Raw genomic sequence first — 11,798 nt, 5'->3', positions numbered from 1 at the left:
CCCCAGACCTGGGGTCCCCCAGCACTGAGGGCCCCAGTACTCCAGACAGCCAGGAGATGCCGTGGGTCACTCAGCTACCTACCCACTTGGACCTGACTGAGAAACAACCACTCCTGATGGTTTTGCTTCAAGTTGATATGTCAAAAATAGTTCCATATCTCACCAACAAATCACCACCGTCAGGCTGATGGGCAGGAAACAACTCCAGTAGTCTTTCAATGAAATGGAATTACTTGGGAGCATAAAAAAACAGACTGGAAATACGTGGTTTTGGAACAGCCACCTCCTGTCCCACGTACTGAAGCAGAGGAAGGAAGGAGGATGAGGATTGTTTGTTTCCTTGAGATGTCACAGAGTGAGAGCTCTGCTTTAGGTATCCAACCGCGGTTGAGCCTTATGCAGTTGTGTCTGGAGCAGCCCCTTTTCCCTGGATACCTGCAGAGCTCAGAGACGGGAACTGGGCACCTCCTGGCAGCCGACGCCAGCAAAGTCAAGCACGCCACTGGCTTCAGTAAGCTCTGGCTCAAGCTTTATATATTTCAGATATGGGTAGCTGTGAGCTGTTTTCCACAGTCTGTGGATTGTTTCTCTTGCTCAAATAATTTAGCTTTAACCTGAGGCTGTGGGCTCAATCCCTGCTGTCAAAACCCAGTGTGTAGCTTTGCATGCAGCTCCTGAGGGTACGGGGGAATACAGCATGAATCTCTCCGACTCCTTCAAAGTCTAGCAGAGCTGCTTTATGTTTGTAGAAATCGACATAAATAAAAATAAATCTGACAGGCTTTAGCCTGTGTTTCTCCAGTATATCCTTGTCTGCACTGGATTTACCTGAGTTGGTTTATATCTAAGAGCTTCGATAGGGATATGTTTACAGCGAGACAGACCCCAATAAATATTAGCAGGGATAAGGGTTCCCTCTCACAAATACATCCCAGCAAAGCAACCCGTAACGTGCAGCCCGTGGGCACGGGTGAAACTAGTGACACATCAGCAATCCCAGGTTGGGTGTCCCAGCCGTTTCCGTGGCTGCACACACGATCTAGTTGGGGTCCGTCAACCCCACACTCACAGCAAACCAGGCTGCTTTAATTACCACTACAAATGCAAGTTACAATGCAAATTGCTTTGTTTTCACTGCTATTTTAGCTTGAGTTAAGAACTGCTTTTCGTTCTTCTTAGTAGAGGCAAACAAGACTCATAAAACACTGTAATAGTGTCCAATTACACTCGGAGCTGGAAACCTGAAAGGTTCCAGCTAGAAAAGAGGCCACGTTCCCCTGCTGCTGCATGTACCGTGTCGTGGGCATAAATGAAATGTGAATTACACCACTTTTACCAGCGTAAATGATTACAGAGGAGCTGCAATCCAAGGTGAAGCTGAGCCTTTAGTAGGTTTATTTTAAGCTCAGACACCATTAAATATGACAGAAACATGAAAGAAGCTTCCCCTCGGTGACATCTGGATGAAAATGTGACTGATTTTCTGGTACCCTGCAGCCGGACTCTGGCACCTGTACCGGGCTGGCCACAGGTACTCAGTGCTGGGATAAACGTCTCCACGAAGGGCACGACAGTGTTTGCAATAAGGGGCCACTGTCACTTTGCCAGAGTTGTTTGATATTTTTAGCTTTTCATCACAAACTGACTCTCATCTTGCCTCGTAAAGCTGCCAGTGAGGCAGAACTCCACCGAAACCCACCTTCTAATCTAAGTGCATGTCTAATCCATTAACGCCAAACCCACTGAAAAGCGGTGGGTAGCATCACTCTGGTCTAATGCATATTCAGCCGAGCTCAAGGCAATAAGAGAACCGGGCTGTGGTTTCGCTCGATGAAGCCTTCAGTTCAGGTGACTGCGTCACTGCTGTCCTCTTCAGCCCTGTCCTCCTGCCATCCTGCACAGTCCCTCCACGGTGCTGACACCACCAGGGGTGTGAACAGGCTGAGAAACGGACTTGGAAAGTAGATCAACTTAAAAGTGAGCTTTTTAAAGGTGGGTTGATGTTCAGGCAGATCAGTCCCGCAATCCACTTTATGTCAGCGCAGAGCACAATGCGGGCCCTCGGGGATGAGATGGATCCATAAGAAACAGGGACACCCTAAGCCTGTTCCCGTCATCACGGACTTTGCTGCATGATGCCGCATGCTCCAGACCTGTCTTTCCAAAATAGGTGTCAGCCTTGTCGCTTCCCAAAGCCGCAAGGAGCAACAGCAGCCTTTTAACTGACATCAGCGCTCAGCCTCTCTGCCAAACTCTTGGGACACAAGACCCTTTGTCTCCAGATTACACTCATCTTTTCCACTTCTCCTTCAAATAAGATGAATCTTATAATTTGTCACAGAAGTGGTGGTTTCCAAACATCATTTATCCAGCGGAGGCTGGGAGGGGGATGCTATTCTTCAGGTCAATTTGTGAGTCATTTGGCTTGCCAGTCAACCAAGTTGCACTCACTTGGAGACAATATATCTGAGCTATAAACCTTAACCTCGAAGCATAACTCACCCGCTGCAGTGAGTAGCCTGTCATCATTGAGAGCAATGATCCTTAACCCCTTATCTAGCTCTGGGGAATCATTATCTGCAGTTGTTAATTTAAGCTTGGTTTAAGTAATAAAAAAGTATTTCTTTCTGCTAAAAATGTGTCACTAATTCTACTATTGCTTCATTATTCAGTTTCATACTGAGTATTTTCATTGATTTCTCATCAAATTGGCATTCAAATAAATACAGAATCACAGAATCGCCTAGGTTGGAAGGGACCTTTAAGATCATCTAGCCCAATCTTAAAAAACAAACAAACAAAAAAAAAAACCACCACTAACACTAAACCATATTCCTGAGCACCATGTCAACTCGTCTTTTGAATATCTCCAGGGATGGCGCCTCAACCCCTTCCCTGGGCAGCCCATTCCAAGGCTTGATAACCCTTTCAGTGAAGAAATTTTTCCCAATATCCAATCTGAACCTCCCCTGGCGCAACTTGAGGCCGTTTCCTCTTGTCCCATCGCCTGTTCCTTGGGAGAAGAGACCGACCCCCCCTGGCTACACCCTCCTTTCAGGGAGTTGGAGAGAGCGAGAAGGTCTCCCCTCAGCCTCCTCTTCTCTAGACTGAACACCCCCAGCTCTCTCAGCCTCTCCTCACAAGACTTGTTCTCCAGACCCCTCACCAGCTCCGTTGCCCTTCTCTGGACCCGCTCCAGCCCCTCAATGTCTTTTTTGTGATGAGGGGCCCAAAACTGGACACAGCCCTTGAGGTGGGGTCTCACCAGTGCCCAGTACAGGGGGACCATCACCTCCCGAGTCCTACTCACCACACTGTTCCTGATCCAGGCCAGGATGCCGTTGGCCTTCTTGGCCACCTGGACACACTGCTGGCTCGTGTTCAGCCCACAGTCGACCAACACCCCCAGGTCCTTTTCTGCTGGCCAGCTTTCCAGCCACTAAATACCATAGGTACTAGCCAATTAACGTAGTTACTGGGCAACTTTCTGAGCATTTTCACTAGCCAGGCAAGGGCTGCAGAAGCCTCTGAAAACAATGAAGCAGAGTTTAATCTACGCCTGTTGAACTGTGCACAGATGAACTGTCATCCCGGGCATTGCAGAGGGTACCAGACAGGGGATGCCAGGCTGCATGGGACACAGGATGACTGTGGGATGGAGCGTGGCGTTGCCCTCACCTCATCTGTAGTCACCTTCCTCCTCTTAGCACTGTCTCTCTAGCCTTCAAATCCACTTTGTTTTGCACCAATCTAGGTGGATTTACATACAAAATAAAAACTATCCAACGCAATAGTGCAGGCCTGGCAGGTTTCAACTGTTCAGGCATCCATTTCTCACTGAAAGGCAGCGAAGGTTGGGAGCAGGTCCTCACACTAAGTAACATCAACCAGGAAGGGACCCCAAAAGTGTGACTCAACTCACAGATAACAGTAATATGCCCTGGCAACTGCAAGCTCCAGTAGGATGAGAACAGTCAGGCTGAAGGTTGGGCATCAGTCACTAGTATTTAGAATAGAAAAAGAAAAGTCCCAGAAAAACAACAAAGGCAAGCTGACCAGGTTGGGAATATAATCATCCCCAAACTTCTAAGGCTAGCACAACGACCACAAAACCCTCAAGCAATCCATCTGTCAGCTGGGAAGATGTAATTCAGCCGGTGAATGGAGTCACACCAGTGGACAGCTCTATGGGAACCAATTTACTTGAAGAAGGAAGAGAGTTTAATCAGTTCGGGTTCAAAAGGCATGTAACTCATGTCAGAGGAGAGCAGAACTGATTGTACACTCATCACAGGTGAACAAAAGATCAGGGAAGACAAAACAATTACAAGTAGATAATGAAATGGATAGTCAGTAGCACAAACAGAGCCTCTAAAGGCGTAAATCCAAGCTAACCATGTTTTTAACAGCAAGGAGCGCAGGAGGAAGGAGAACCAGGGGCTGCTAACAGGGAGGAAGGACCGGCTTCTATCTCCCCACGTACTGGAGTCCCCAGTCCACTCTGAAAGAGGGGACAGCCCAGATCTAACACTGCCCTGAAGATTGTGTGGTTTGGGAGTCAGTTCTCCAACACCTCCTCTGTGGCTTGTGCCGCAACCACCAAAATGTGAAGAACTGAACCCATTTCCAATTCCTCAGTTCAAAAACCACCAGCAGTTTTAGGACGGCTGCTCCTGCCCTTCCCTGCTCTGCTGGAGACCTGGCACTTGCTTCGCAGAGATATGAACTATTGTTCACCAAAACATCAGCTCTGAAGAAATATTTGCCCCAGGGAGCCCTTAGACACAGTCATGGGGAGAGGCGGATTAGAGGAATCAGTCTCATTTTCCACTGGAACAGCTGGGAATGCGCACGCACTGTGGGCGACTATGTCTCAGCTGAGACAGGTTACGAGCAGCTGATGGAAAGGAATGTCTCAAACTGCTCCATCGTCTGCGACTGCCCAAGTACTCCGTGTGCCGAGACACAGACATCCAGCAGGATGGTTGCTCTGCTCTTCCAGCACTTCGTGGAGCGGGGAAAAAGAGGGGTGGCTTTTCCATCCCCCTTTTTACCACTGAGGCTGACGATGCCAACTACATGAGGAAGGTGACCTCCAACCCCAGATGGTACTTGGGATCCCGGAGCCAGAGGCTGCCGAGGCTGTGCAACGCCCGAGTGGCCCAGGCTGAGCAGAAGGGCATCACCCGCACACACTCACATGAGGTGTGAGACTACAGGTCTCCGCAGGGTTGTGGAGAACCAGGCACTAAGTCCCCTGCCGCTGCTTTGCTGCACCCCATCGCAAGCAGGAGGACGTCAGTGGAAGCTCAAAGGGCCTCTGGGATGGGGGCCTGTGCGAGAGAGCGCTTGCGGAGAGCAGAAGATGATAATTATCTCCTTGGAAGCAACCGGGTTGGTTTCTTAGCGAACAATGCTTATCTTTCCATCTCTCCTGATGATCCCTTATCATTACCCAATCCTCCTGGGCTTCGCAGACATTAGCTAATCTTGTGATAAGAGATTAAGAGAAAAGCCAAGACACGTTCCCAGCCATTAATGGCAATTCCCCCAAAGCCCGGGTGTGTGACGCAGAGACCCGGAGATGCCTTACAGGCCTTGCTGTGTTTGAAAAAAGCAGGCAGAAACCTGATTATTCCCGACTGACCTGCTGGGTACTTAGTCATGGTCGTTCAAGTTGTTTTAAGATGAAAAAAATATTATCATTAGGAGGAGCTGTGCTAGAGCAGCACAGCAATGATAGCTAGTGCTTTGATAATGCCCGTAGAGAGGCACGCGTGCCAGAGGGTAAAGCAGCACCCTGGGAACATTTCTTGCATGTAAAGCAGAGCCACCTCGAACGGGAAGGTCAGACTCTTACTGGGATAAACCACACTGAAACCAATAGGTTTTTAACTGTTACTCCTCAATAAAATAGCTGCAGTTAAGCACATGCATCTACTGAAAACAGAGAGGAAATGCAAAGCTGCCCTGAGTGTGAATGCTTTGAGAAGGGGAAGGAAGGAGCAGGATTCCTGGTTTAATTTGGAGGAGTGAGAAAAGAGGCAGAGAAGGAAAGTCGCACACAACGGTGTGTGTCTTGTGGGGAGGCAGAGCCACAAGTTTCTGAGCTGGGATTATGTAGGAAAGGTTTGGAGCTGTTGTTTTAGGCTGTGGGGTTTCTCCCCTGCTCTAAATGCCGGACCTTCATACTTCCACGTAAAGAAAATTGCCTCAAGGATTCTTGACTTCAGCACCGGTTTCCTCCCAACAAGAGCAGTCTACAATATCTCCTACGGCGGGCAAGAAGCCAGAGCATCGAGCAGCAAAATGTAGAACTCCCCACCCTGGGAGGTCACCCAGGGAGGATGGTGACCAAGTTTCATGGCATCACGGCCTGTCTTGGGAACCACCTTGGGGAAACTGCTCTAAATCCAGAACTTCTTGTGCTACATCAGCGTAAATACAGGATCCTGACAAGAGCTGCAGCTTCCAATCCCTTCAGTGCACTCTTTTCTGCAACCAAACAGCATGTTCCATTAGCCCAAATTACTTTTGTTTTCAAAGGAAGACAAACCAAAGAAGAAAGAACAAAAATAACATCTCTTGCCCAGGACAACACAATATATGTGTTTTCTGGCTCACTTTCTGCAATAGCAACAGTTTTTGAAGACAAAAATATCCCAGAAATGGTCTGTGGGGCACAGAGCAACATTCAATACAAGGACCTCAAACCAGATGATGCCTTTGCTGCAGAACCAGAGGGCATTAGGGAGAGCGCCTTTCTGAGACACATCCTGCTCCATCGACTGCAAAAATAGCCAAGAAAACCTCTCGCCTAGAACACATTTCATTCTGCATTAAATGTTATGGTTTCTGAGAGCTGCTCCTGTGCAAAACCAACACTGTTACTTATGAAACAATGCATCAAACCCACAGATGGGAATTGGCTCTCCTGGCAGCACAGCCAAAAAAAAAAAATAAAAATCTCTTTTTCTCTTTTTTCCCCTCCTGTAACAAATGGCCTCTTTCCCCAGTCATCTGCGTAACATTTAAAGATTAATGTCTTATGTGGCACGACACAGAGTCGTTTGCTTCCTTTTAAGAAAGCTTAAAGCTCTTTAGAGACCGGGTTCTACTTTCAGAGTTATCTGTCTATAGAGCAAACACACTTCAGATGTTCAGCTGGTTTCTTTAAAGAACAGGTTCACTAAATGAAGGGTTACCAAGTGTGATCTTAATGGACTTTGCTAAGTTTCTGATTGGCTTTCATCTATTTTATTGCCCGTTCTTTAAATTTGCAAATGACTTGGACTGTGAACAGAGCCTTGGATTGATAGACAATCTGTAGGCAGCAAGGAGGGCTGTGCTGTTTAATGGACAAGGAACTGGGCTAGGACTCGGGAAGCCTGAAGTACCTCACGGCTCTGCCAGTCCCCAGTCTACTGCCTGTCACTTCTCCAGCTGTATCGCATCTGTAAAATGAGGGTAAGGATATGGCTCCCAGGAATCCCCCGTACCAAATCGCTCTGGGTAGAGTAGCATCAACCTTTTGCCCTAATCAACTACATCCCCTTCCTCTCTGGACTCCAAACCACTTTTCAACCCTCTGGACACAGAACATCTGTACTCTGGGAGTTTGTATCTCTCACCTTTGTTGACAAGGAAAGCCTGGGCAAATAGTAAATTCTTAATTTTCAGCTCACTTTTGATTACCTTCAGCACCTGCCATTCCTTGGTCTCCTTTGTCTTGCTGCGATGGTGTGCAGCTGCCAATAACCATGGTAAAACACCTGCAGGAGTCCTGGGCAGAATTTATTTCTGGGAAATATTAAGTATTATTCTGATTATTCTATTAGAACGACAGGATGGGCAGAATGACAGTCAAGTGTCAGGCCACACACTGCCTGTTACAGTCACTCAGCGGAGACCCATGGAGAAGCAGAACAAATGTACCAGGAAATTCCTTGGAGACTTCTAGATGTTAAACAAGAAAGAAAAATAATGGAGGAGGCTGCCAGGCTCCGGTTGGTTTTAAATGGAACAGTCTGATTGCTTCAAAACCTTTTTCTGGTTGGAGCTGGTATTTTCCCTTCCACAGGATGTTTTGAAATTTATACCTTTGTTTTGAAAGAGACCACGGCTCTTCCCCCTTGGGATTCCCCACAGAGCAGAGGCTCCTGCGGCAGACTAAGGCCTTCTGCCAGCCCCGCGTGAGCCGGGGAGCTCTCCTGAGCGAAGGAAGTTGGCAGGGGACAATTTTCCAATCCTTTCAAGACCTTTGTAGACTGCCAGAGTGAAGCAGAGGGGCCTTGGTGTAATGGAAACCCTTTCCCCAGAGAGGAAATGTGAACAGAATCCTGCCCTATCTTGAGGCCCTGGACTTTTGGGGGGAAAAGGTGACTTATTCTGTTTGTACAGTCGCAGTTACAGAAATGGCTTAGCAAAAGAATAAAATAAAAGCAAAGCATTTCCCCTCACAGCTCCCTCTTTGTCTTGTGAGTCCTGTTTGCTGACGCAGACAAGTTTTGCTGATACTAGCACGATGAAATGGCTGCAGCTCCTGGAGTGGAAGAAGGGCTCTGGTCTGCATTATATGGGCACACGCTGGGGGTGAGCCCCTCGCACCATCCTGTGCACAAACACCAGCAGAGCCCCTGGCTCGTACAACAGACCAGAACCTGCCTGGTTTGATTATCACTTACCCAGGGTTGTGTCTCAATCTCATTCCACTGATTTCAGAGGGGTCTCTCCTGATTAACATCAACAGACTGTAACAGCATGGCCCTTCTCCTACCACGGCTTTGGCACTTTCTGCAGCAGAGGCAGGATCTGGCCCTGAACAAGAGCAGAATTAGGCCTTCTGAGGCTCTGTCTAGATGAAGGCTTCAGGATTGGGCCTTTCTGTCAGCACTTGGGGCGATGGTGTAGCTGCTTTTATTATTTATTTTTTTTTTACTGCCTCTTTCCAGCTGGGAGAATAACACTTTGGCGAGTCAATGATAAAACGGTTTAATGTAATAAACATGAATCTGTCAAGACTCAAGTGCCCTAAAATATTCCAGGCTGCAAATGCAGGACCAACAGTGAGCTTGTTGATACAGCCTCAAGCCAGAACTAATCAGACATAGACACCATTTGCTTTCAATAGAAATTATATTCAAGAGGGCTGCTTCCTGCTTGCAGGGAAAGATGGGAGGCGAAACAGGGCGATGCGACACACTGGAAGCAAAGAGTTCCCTCCCATCAGGCTAAACATCTCGGGGTTTCCATGTCTTGCAGGGAAAGAGGCTTCACCATTTGACTAGAAATCCCGCTGACTCAGCTCGCAGCTGAAGATCCTCCCGGGAAGCAAAAACATACAAATAAATAAAATAGACCTTTTTGTGCAGAAGGTTGTAAATAACAGGGAACGAAAGCAGAATCAGCAGCCAACAGGCTGGGGCCGTAAAGCTGCACATGTTGGTGCTGCATCAGGACAAGAAAACAGCCCTTTAACTCCTTGATCTGGCACAGAGATAACATTAATTAGCCTTTCAAGTGGCCCTTTGATGCCTCCGAAAGCCAATGTCACTCGGTTCTGGAGTCTCTGCAGGCAGACTTAGAAAAGAACTGGCAGGAATTCAGTGCAGATGCTTTCCAACCTCTGTTACGCTGGGTGTAAATCCAGCCCAGCGCTGCTGACAGGAGACGAGTTGTGATTTACATCAGTGAAAATGAGAGCAAAATTCATTGGAATCAGCCCTCTGAGATAATTTGATCTGATCATTAGGGATGGGTAATTAGAAGCGCTTGAGCCTGCAGCCACACATACACACACAAAGAACCATCCCCGAGTTCAGTGAAGCCTCTGTAACTTTAAGCTCACCATTTTAACAACGTTATTATTTTCCAGTTCTACTTTGCCAGGGTCCTTCCAGCACCACCTTCCCCTCCCAGCAACGCACGTATTACGGCAATTTTCCTTTGAGAACTGTAGGTCCCCAGAGTATTAAACCCCAAGACCTACAAAATCAGCAGCTCTGCTCTGCAAACTCAAGGACTTCAGAAAATTTGGAGTGGATCCAGGTTCAAGGGAACATAACATAGATGTGACAAGGGCTCCCTGGTGCTACAGTAATAAATAATAATTAATAGTAATTAATCACTTAATGACAAGGTTCCCTGATCAGTCATGATCACAATTTCATGGCTGATATCACCATGCTTTGAGACAGATATGGCGGGCTTGACCTTTCCTCCTCACCAGCTTTATGCTGTTATAATTTTGTTAAGCCAAACCCTCAGCTTGTGTAAATCAGCACAGCCAGAGTGACTTCTGATTTATGCCAGTACAGGAAGGGAATCACATCCTCTACATATTTTACCAGCCTAACAACCTAACACATCGCAAGGCAGAGAGTAAAATACAGAGTAGGGATTCTCTCTTTCTTAAACTGCTGTCTCTCCCCTGCAGAGAGGAAAATAAAATCAGCTTTCAGGCTCCTAGGTATGACGGCTTCAGGGTCAGGAAGGGAAAACTCAATTCTGTCTCCCCTCCCATGCAGTCGGTATTCTCCTCCTTCGACATATCACATGGCAGCTGAATTAGTCCTACGTTGCCTAATTACATTTGATCACCTCTGAAACATCAGATTTCAGCCAGTAAAAGAGGGATTGCGTATTTCTAGCCACAGCCCAAATCCTCCCCGACTTTTTAGGGGAAAAAGAATAGGAGACAAACACTCCTTCCACCCCCAGAAGATCTTTTAATATTCCTTTCTTCCTCTTCCTGTGGCTCTTTTCACTTTTCCAGAAGCTGCAGAAGACTGCCTCCCTGATTGAAGTGAACTCCCTCTTAAGGCTTTATCTCTTTAACAGACTCGAGATGTTCTGGCCCAGTGCTCTGCTGTGTGGGCACCCTCCCAGCTCCTGATGTTCTTATTATCCTCATTGTAGTCGGCTTGAGTCATTTGGTGCCCCTTTTGTTATGCTCCCTAGAACGGCCTGTGATAAAGACACTTGCAGCATTGTTATTGCTTTTGCAAAGTTCTTTTTATTTCTTCTACAGCCAAACAATAATCTAAGGAGCCATATTGGAGGTAACGTATTAGAAAGTGCCTGCTTTATTATCAGCACAATATGGACCTGTAATCTGATAATGATAAAAATCTGTCCCTTCGCTTTGGCTCTTATCATTTAATTGGAGCGAAGGAGCACATTCGTTTGTTAATAATTTTATAATTGGTGCTATCTGCCGAGACCCATCAAAGGAACCGAGCGCAACAACCACTTTCAGTACAAACCATCTCCCTGATAAAATGAGCTTCATGGCATTTAAATGTTCCTGTTATTGTTTGCAGTGCAAGGGTGCCTTCGGGGCGCACAGCCCACCTCTAACACCCGCAGCTTGGTACTAACCCCCCCACCTTTGCACGCTCCCCCGGCTCCCAGCCTCCACAGGCACCCCTGCGCTGTTACCAGGGGAGCTGGTGGCTTTTGCAGTCCCTTCTGTTCTGGTTTAACTAGACATCCCAATATTTTGACAACGCAAGGATGTGTCTCTTCACACTTGTGTCTCCACACGGCTCCCAGCCCGACTCACCTGAGGCATCTCCTTTCTCGCTCCGCCATCTGCTTGTGAGCAGAGAGAAAGCAGAGACAGCTGGATCCGCACAGGGTGTGAAGGGAAGCACACGCCAAAGGGTTTGTTTCCCCCAGCAATGAAAACACTAAGGATGTGTCTACACCGACAGCCAAGTAGGAGCCAAGTCTGTTCTTAAATCCAGACCCACACTGATGGCACAGGGGCTCAGCCCCATTGCTGGGCTCCGTGGAGG

The sequence above is a fragment of the Numenius arquata genome, chromosome 25 (genome assembly GCF_964106895.1).
Source record: "Numenius arquata chromosome 25, bNumArq3.hap1.1, whole genome shotgun sequence".
Taxonomy (NCBI): domain Eukaryota; kingdom Metazoa; phylum Chordata; class Aves; order Charadriiformes; family Scolopacidae; genus Numenius; species Numenius arquata.
Note: the sequence above shows the minus strand (reverse complement) of the source record.